Source organism: Phodopus roborovskii, unplaced genomic scaffold (assembly GCF_943737965.1).
Source record: "Phodopus roborovskii unplaced genomic scaffold, PHOROB, whole genome shotgun sequence".
NCBI lineage: Eukaryota > Metazoa > Chordata > Mammalia > Rodentia > Cricetidae > Phodopus > Phodopus roborovskii.
The window spans coordinates 6,155,919-6,165,297 of record NW_026126546.1 but is presented as its reverse complement, the minus strand read 5'-3'; positions in this window follow the sequence as shown (position 1 = coordinate 6,165,297).

Here is a 9,379-nt window from a genome sequence, read left to right as displayed (position 1 = left end):
AAAAAAAAAGGAAAAAGGTGACATGGCTTTTTTTTATGTTATTATTAAGTGGGTAAAAAATAAAAGACCTTCTGGAAGATTCGGAAGTGGGAGCCAAAAATGCGCACTAACCTTTTAGTCAAAGTCTCTTCCCTCCTACTCACCTTCCCTAAATGTGACTCCTAGGCTCTCCTAGAAAAGCAGATATAGATGTCAGAGGTACCAGGAAGGAAAGCCTGGGATGTGCAACTGTACAAACGCAAGTACAGGTCCAGAAGGGCAGTGACCTGTGTAGTCATTTGTTCATTGAACTCACTAAAGCACCCCTAGGCACCAGGCCCTGCTCTTGGGTTCAGAGCCTGAGTCCTGAAGTTCTCATACTCAGCTCACAGCTTGTGGGAGGAGCAGAGAATTGGAAGTACTTTTCCGCTAAGGTAGGCTGAACTGGTATGTAAGCCGGGGACAGGAACCTGAAACTGTCCTTCTATAGAATCCACGATGTTTCTGCAAACACCTTTTCACTGTCCGCAAGAACCTCAGGGGAAAGCCCTGACTGGCCTATTTCACTGGAAAGTGAGGCTCAAAACAGGCTGGCCTGAGTGGATGGTGTCTCTGGATGGAGGCAGGTTTTGAGCTCAGATCCTTAGCTCTGATAATGGGGGAGGGGTCTTTCCCTTTGCCCAGCTTTCTGCCCCTTCATTAGCTTGCTCCTGTTTTTTTGTTTTGTTTTTTGCCTCGGGTGCATCTCAGGTGAACCACAAACCATAGTCTATTTAGTACACATCTTTTGGCTAGGCCTGACTCGGTGGCTGGGCAGCCAGCTGAACTCACATAACATGGGGAGAGAGCTGAAAGTCCAGGGCCATCTGGGAGCAAAGTTGGGGATAAATGGCGTTAGGGTTCTAAAGACCCAGGATTGCAAAGACCAGTGAAACATTTCCCAAAATATGGAGAACTTGTACACATTTTTGGTACATTCATAACATTACTGTCACCTAGCCTTCTGATCCTTATGTAAAGGCATATTGGTAGTATAGAAGTTTCAAAATCGTGACAATGTATCTCAAATATCTGAAAGAGAAGAAAACACAGCCACTTTGTAGCTATATCATTTATTGACTATTTTCTGTGTGTATGTGTTCCTGGGGTGTTTGTGGGCAAGCGCAAGTGGAGGCCAGAGAGTTATTTTTAATCATGCTCCACTTTATATTTTTAGATTTTTTTTTTATTGGTGTGTATACACATGCTCAGCCTGACTGTAGGGTCAGAGGACAACCCACAGGAGCCAGTTTCTCTCCTTCTGCTGTGTTAATTCCAGGGATCAAACTTAAGTCCTCAGGCTTGCCAGCTCTTTTACCCACTGAGACATCTCTTAAGGGTCCTCTGTCTATTTTTTATTTTTTTTTTTTCTTTTTACTTTGAGACATGAACCTGGAGCTCATTGGTTCAGCTAGACTGGTTGTCCAGCCAGCTCCAGGGGTCCTCCTGTTCTCATTTCCCAGTGCCATGATTAAAGGTGTGCACTCATTAGGCCAGGTGTGGGGGCACCTGTCTTCAACCCCAGCACTCAGAAGGCAGAAGCAGGCAGATATCTGAGTTAAGGCCAGTGTGTTCTACACAGTGGGTTCCAGTTCCCAAACTTAACTTCTCACACTTATCGTGTAGACGCTTTTACTAACCATGCTGTCTCCTTAAACCCCCCCCCAACTTTATTTTTGTTACTGAGTCACAGACCAGTTCTTCATAACCCATGGATTGCTAGAACTTCCTAAAGTTTTAGGAAGAATTTCCTAAAAGAAAAAATTCATAGTGAGTAGGAATTCACTTGGATGAGGAGGGTTTGGATGCAGCGAGGAAGTTCACAAACGACTGAAAGTGGTTTCCTTATGGAAACAACCCTGGTGGTTCAGATTACATTGATTGAAAGCCCCAGAAGGCATGTGGACTCTAGCCTCAGGATCTTTGCACTTGCTGCTGCTTTGCATAGGCCTTCCAGATCTTTGCCTAGCTGGCTCCTTCTTGTGCCAGGGCCAGGAGTGTCAACTATCCAGATATGCTTTCCCTGATGTCCGGTTTATAGCAATCTCCCTTCCCAATCTTGTGTTGTTTCTTGGCTCCCCATTCTTATCAATATTTGAGAGTATCTTATCTGTGCACTTGTTTTCCCATCAAGACCCTTCTTCCAGGAGAGCAGTGTCCTTGTCTATGGGGTTCATTTCTGCAACCTGGCCTTCTGTGTCCTTCCTTTGCCACTCTGCACACCATTTTCCTTCAAGTTTCTGGGTACAGATCAGCAGAGGTAAACTCAGGTTAACTGCAGCTCTGGTGCCATGGCTGTGGTCCCCAGGGAACACGAAGGAGGCCAGAGGCCTCTGGCTGAAACAAAGTGGCAGAGGATCTTCATTCGCTATGTTTTGCAAACAAACAAAAAACTATCATAGGAGAGAGAGAGAGGGAGAGAGAGAGAGAGCACCTATCACTGTACCTGACCCCTGCACACATCAGTGATGGGTGAAGATGACAGTGACAGCCCCCACCATTTGACTCAGATGTTCTCCTAGAGGACACCTGCTGAGGCAGTTTGTTATGTATATGCTTGGAGAGCAGGCTGGAATTGAAGGGTGATTTGTGACCTTCAATAGCACTCTGATGAGTTGAAGGCAGGGCCAAGCCTCCTAAGATCTAGGATCTTCTATACCTAATCTCACTGACTGAGCCTCACTTCCCCATTTATCCAACAAGGCACTTAGGGAGGAAGATTTCCAGAGTCCACCCTGACCCCCCCCCCTTTCTTTTTCTTCTTTGAAAAACTTTCTAAATGAATTTTTAAGTGAAGCAACACTGACTAAGGGAACTGTATTCAACACTCGCCCATAACCAACACTGACAACACCCACATTATTACACACACCATCCTGTACTAGAATCCAAAAGGATTCTCCACCCTTTGCAGCTGCAGGCTGAGGCTCCAAAGAGCTTTGTTGCTTTTCTTGGGTCTCACATTGAGTAAGAAGCCATTGGGTAACATCGCATCCCTGTCCCTGTTATACAGCTCATGCCATTTCATGAAAACCTATCCCAAGTGATGATGCCCACATGTGTTTCCATGGTCTGCCACAGACAGAGCACCCTCGTGTATGGTACCCCTAACCATTCAACTCAGCTCACGCACCATAAGTCCAGTGGTCCTCAGACCTCCTCCCTTTTCTCTCCCTATTTATTTGTTAAAGGTACTGGGCATTGACCCTAATCCAGCATGTATGCTAGGCAAGTGCTCCACCACTAACATATATCTTGAATTTTCTTCCTTTTATTTTCAGACAGAGTCATACAAACTTGCCCTGACTGGCCTTGTACTCAGTCTGCAGCCTAGGCAGACCTTGAACTTGGAATTCTCCTGCATTGCATTAGCCTCCTAGGTATTTGGAATTACATGACTGTATCACTATATCTGGTTGGAGACGTCTCTTTCAACCTCTCAAGCCCTTCCTAGCATCTCCCTTCACTGCCCCCTCACTCCTCCAAATGGTGCAAACCCCATTCCAGGGCTTCAGTCAAAGCCTCGCCTCCGATGTGGCCTCTTGATTATAACTGCTTAGTTTTCTGGGCCTTTGATTCCCTAGTCTGTTGTGATGGTTTGAATAGGTATGGTGCCCATAGACTCATGTGTTTGAATGCTTGGCCCATAGGGAGTGACAGTATTGGTATGTTGGAATACTTGTGTCATTATGAAGGTAGGCTTTGAGGTCTCATATATGCTCAAGCTACACCCAGTGTGGTACACAGTTTTTCTTTGTGCTGCCTGTGGATAAAGATATAGGACTCTCAGCGTCATGTCTGCCTACACACCACCATGTCCTGCCATAAAGAAAATGGACTAAGCCTCTGAAACTGTAAGCCAGCCCCAATTAAATGTCTTCCTTTATAAGAGTCATGGTGTCCCTTCACGGTGGTAGGAACTCTTAGTAAGACATACATGAAAGAACAGAGGAGTCATAGTTTTGTCCTGCACCTATACTGGAGCCAAACCAAGCCAAAGGCGTGCTATGCTCTGAAGACACTAAGTTGTCAGTGTCAAGTCCCCTCATTGTCCTCCCAAACTTCTTCCAAGGACTATGTGGTTCCTACCCCTCCAACCCATTCCACAGAGCTAAACAGTGAAGTCAACAGCTGTCCATCACAGAGCTAGGCTAGTGTGGAGGGGAAGCACAGAACTGGGTTACTAGGTAGAAGACAGGCCCCACTGTCTCAGCTCACTGACACAGAGGCACTCCTACCATTCTCCTCTTTAAGATGCTCACGATGATGGTATCAGGCACCCAGGTTTGCTGTTGAAGAAAATGATCCTCATTCAGGGTCCAAAACAATACCCTGTTCACAGTGAGCCAAACACGAGCCTCAGCCCCCAGGCTCCCAGAGCTCTGATCCTACCTTGCCTTTGATGCTTCCTCTTCCCCCGTCCCTTCCTACTCCAGTGGTTCCTCCGTCCCTCGTGATCCCAGTGCTGATGAAAGTACCTTGAGAACCTGCAGCCTGCCACGGCAGCCAGGCCTCTGCAGAGGAGACTCCTTCTGCAGGACCACTGAGTGACCATCTCCTCTCTGCAGTCCCCAAGCTCAGCAAGGCAGAGAGAAGACTATGTAGAGAAGCAGGTCCCAGCACCAGAGCTAGGCTGGACCTGAACCCCTCTCATTGACCTCCAAGCCTGGAACTAGACAAGTTAGTGGCTCCTTCTTTCCAGGGTCCTGGGTGGGGTGGTGCTGTAAAAGTCACCATTGCAGCCTGTTTCTTTCTTCCAATCACAAGGTGCCAATATGTGACTCCCTTACCTCAATACTCCTATCAGTCCTGCTATAGACAGAGCCCAGTGGCCCAGAAGCAAACCCTTTGCAGACTGTCCTCATCCTCACTAATGGCTGTAAAGACAAACTTTCCAAATGGGGGTTCACTCAGAGGTCCTAGGGGTGAGGCTTCTATGCATCTGTCTGAAGAGACAGTTCTACCCATGACACCCATAGTGTTTCTGGCATTTCACATTGCTCGATCCCATCTTATTCAATTCTCCCAGGAAAGGGGGGAACTACCACCATCTTTGTTTTTTAAGACTAGAAAACAGAGGCTTAGAGAACTTACAATTTTCCCACCAAGTCACAGTTCGGTTGATATTGCCAGGACTGAGAAACAAAGTTAAGCACCAATCCTAACATCCCTCTCTTCAACACTAGACTCTTAGGAGGTAATTGATAATCACAGCAACAATGTGTTCATGGGACCCTTGGTCTTTTGCCAACTGTGGGAAGCGCTATTAAAAGAAACAAATGGGGAATCTATTTAGGTAGCGTCAACACAAAGCTTCTTTAGGGCAGGACATTTGATTCAGACTGAAAGAAGAAAAATCATTTCCTCCTGGAGCTAAAGAGACAGAGAGCATGTTTATCATGCAGGAGGACCTGCGTTTCATACACACACACACACACACACACACACACACACACACCTCAAACCCCATGACTCCTGAGGAACTACAACTTTCAGTCACCTTAGGCTTACCCACACATACACATATGTGCACATATGCATACACAAAAAGAAAAAAGGAAGAGAGGGAGGGTAGGGAGGGGGAAGAAAGCCAACCCTTCCGAATCAGGAAGGGGTGACAGGCTGTGGGGAGTAAATACATCAGATTGGAGGAAAAGCAAGTACAAAGCCCTGAGTTAGGACAGGGCATAGTGCACTGAGAAACTGAAAGCAGTTGGACACAGCTGGAGGAGTCCAGGTGACTTTGATGAGGTGTGATGCTATCTAGGTACAGAGCACAGATAAGCCTGGACTTTGGCGCCAAGGCACGGAGTTCAGAATATGCCAGGAATGCTGATGAGAAATGTGTGCAAGTTCACTGTGGATAATTCTTCTTTCTATTCACCAGCTTTGATTGTGCTTACCCTGAGTTTAGATCACACTGAGGATGGTCTTGACTCTAGATCACAATTCAGTGTGAAGATGTCCTTTAGGCAGGGCCATGATTCAGGAATGAGACCCCAGCTGTCTGAAGAGCTGTGCCTTCAGGAAAAGGATCTAGCCTCTGGGTAGCCTTTGCTGAGAGATGCCAGATATGTCCCTTTCAGGATTTCTGTCTCCTCCCTGGTGTGCTGCCAGAACCTCTGAAGAAGAGAGATGAGATCATACCCTCTAGTAACCCACTCTTCATCCCTAACAATGTCTAGGCATGGAAAGTCATTTATATAGTGCCAAGAGCCACATCTGGCTGCAGCTGTCAAGCCTCAAGTAGTCACCAAGCCTTAGTTTCTTCATCTTCAATCTAGAGAAAAAAGTACACCAATAACTGGAGCTTTATGCCAAAATCACCCTCCAGAAGGCCAGTCAGTCTCCAGATTGCTAGTGGTGGAAGCTTGCATTGAGCACTTGCTGTATACACTGTACAGGGACTGTGCTAAGAAATTCTACTTATAGGACCAACAAGAGGGCTCAATGGGGGCTGGTGGAAAGAAGACTCGGTGGTTGAGAGAACTTCCTGCTTTTTGCAGAGGAATGAACTCAGTTCCCAACACCCATATCAAGCTGCTCCCAACCACCTATAACTCCAGGTCCTTGCATTCAGTGCACAGAAACTTACTCAGGCATGTGTACATGTTAATAAATAAATAAGTATTTTAAGAAGAAAAGATGGTTCAGTTGGATAGCGACACTTGTCATGCAAGCTTAGCAGCCTGAGTTTCACCCTAGGAACCCACTGAAAGTGAAAAGAGAGACCCTATTCCACAAAGTTGTCCCCTGGCCTCCCCATCAGGCTGTGGCGTGCAGCAGCCTACACTCACATACATATCAAGTACATTCACTCACACTGAGTGAAGGGGGGTTTTATTTGTTTGTTTTTCTTGTTTATTCGAGACAGGGTTTCTCTGTGTAGCCCTGGCTGTCCTAGAACTCACTCTGTAGACTAAGTAGGCTGACCTTGAACTCAGAGATCTGCCTGCCTCTACCTCTTAAGTACTGGGATTAAAGGTATGTACCACCACCATCCAGCTAAAATACTTTTAAAAGAATTTCTATGTATATTGTTTCATTGCAGTTTTACCTATCATCCCCAAAGCCTGTTTAAGCCAGACATGGGGGTTGTGCTTTAATTCCAACTACTTGGTAAGCTAAGGCAAGAGGCTTGTGAGTTCAAGGCTACTCCCACAGTATTAGCGTGACCCTGTCTCAAAATAAAAATAAACACCAGGCATGTTGGCTCACACTTGTAATCCTAGTATTCAAGAGGCAGAGGCAAATGGATTGCAATAAGCTTGAGGCCAGCCTTGGCTACATAGCAAGATCCTATCTTGAAATAGTAATAATAATAACAATAACAAATAAACCAAAACTTTAAATGGTCTGGAAGCAGGTATGTGCGGCTCATACCTGCAATCTCAGCACTCGGGAGACTAAGGCAGCAAGACTGATGTAAATTTGAAGCCAACCTAGGCTACACAGGGAGCTCCGGGCTAGCCTTGGCTATAGAGTGAGACCCTTTTCAAAAAAGAAAAGAAGAAAGAAAGGACAAGAGATTGTCAGTAGATTATAGAGTGATTGTGTAGCATGAACAAAGCTCTGGTCTGTTCCCTTGCGCCAAGCAAACGGTATGGTAGCACTCGGAAGGTAGAAACAGGAGAATAAGCATTAAGGTCGTCCTTGGCTCCACTCTTGGCTAGTTGGCTAAATGAGACTCTATCTCAAAAGCAAAAGCTAGAGTGACAACCGTAGCCTGCACACCTAGCATCTTCAAAGTCCTAAATTCCAGTCACGTTCTCTCCCTTCCAGCGATCTTTCCAGTTCAAATCTCCATCGGTGTCCAGAGAACACCAAGGGTGCCATCAAGAGTGGTAAGAGACTAGGAGTGGATGGCATTATAGGTGAGCCCTGGGTAACACTTCCCTACAGTCTGTGATAGACATTATGGCACCACACATGGTCTGGACAAGAGTATATCTGAAAATTCCTAGCACTGTGCCAGCTTTGCTCTGTAGGCTTGAAGGATGACTTGGACACATTCATGGTGCCAGATCCTGGGGGAGACAAGGAGGGTAGTGGTTACTCAGGGAGTGCCGCAGGTTTACAGCCCTGCTTGGACTATAAAGAATTGACACTAACAGCTAATAATGGTCTGGTCTTTATAGGGGAAGTGCATGTAATTGATGTTTATTAAAATGGACATATTTATGTTTACACACCATAATTATTTCAGACCAATGACAGTTCAGGAGGTAGCCTCTTCCAGGAAGAAGTGACTTGAGGTAAGAAGACAAGATTCTCCCCTGCCCGACCCAGGTAGGTCATCTGGCACAAAGCCAGCCCAGAGCAAGCCATTAGTCAAAAGCAGTTGATTACACTTCTCAGGGGAGTTAGATGCGGTGACTGACCTTTCAGATTCCCTCAGCAAACACTGGAAGACCTCAATGATGAGGATGCTCTGCCTCCCCTGACTGACTGGCCTCTGCCACCAATTCACAAAGGCTTCCACAGCCGCATGGTCCCCTCAGGGTTCCTAGCGTCGAACAGGAACTCTACACATGCCAGACCACTGGTGTGGCTTGGATATGGCTAACTCTGAGGCTTTATATGCTGAAACCCTGAGTTCTATGGTGGTGGGAAATGGACAGAGCCCTGAGGAGGTGGTGGGGGCTGCCGGGAGCTGGTTAGGATATTGCTGTGTTGCTCCAGGAAGGGATTCTCGAAGCTTTCGCTGATTCCCACAGACTCGAGAATTAAATATAAATTCTGTATTTTACAAGAATTAAATATAAATTCTGTATTTACTCAGTGGCCATCCACCCTCACTCCTGGGCAGGGCTGGGAGAATTTAGCTTTAACTCCTGCACCTCTGCTCAAGATGGGCCTGGGATGCAGTTCCAGGGTTCCTGGTCCAATGCCTTCTCACCTGCCAGGACCTTGTCCATCCCTTGTTCATTCCCACCTGTCTCCACCACGTTGCCTGTCTCTTCCTTCCTCTAATCTGTCCCTGTCCATTCAGTTGTCTGCCTCTTACCTTCACAAATAGGCTGTGGCCCCAAGGCAGGGTTGAGTATATTGTAGAGCCTCAGCAAACATTTGCGGAATCCCTTTTTGTTTGCAACTCATTTCCCCTCCTTTGCCTGTGGGTTCTCCAAGAGATGACAGTCCCAGAATCCAGCAGAATCCATGTTTCAGATTCTCCCTTCTTTTTCCAAGCTGAATTAATACCCCTGATGGAATTAACCGATAGTTGGCATTTCATTTACCCATTCAGCTGTCTGTGGACTCTTGGTAGATTTCCAGTTTGGGATAGTCGGGATAAAGATATAGTGATTCTTCTCTTAGCTTCATTCCTTATCCGCAGAGCAGCTTTTATATCTCCTGCATT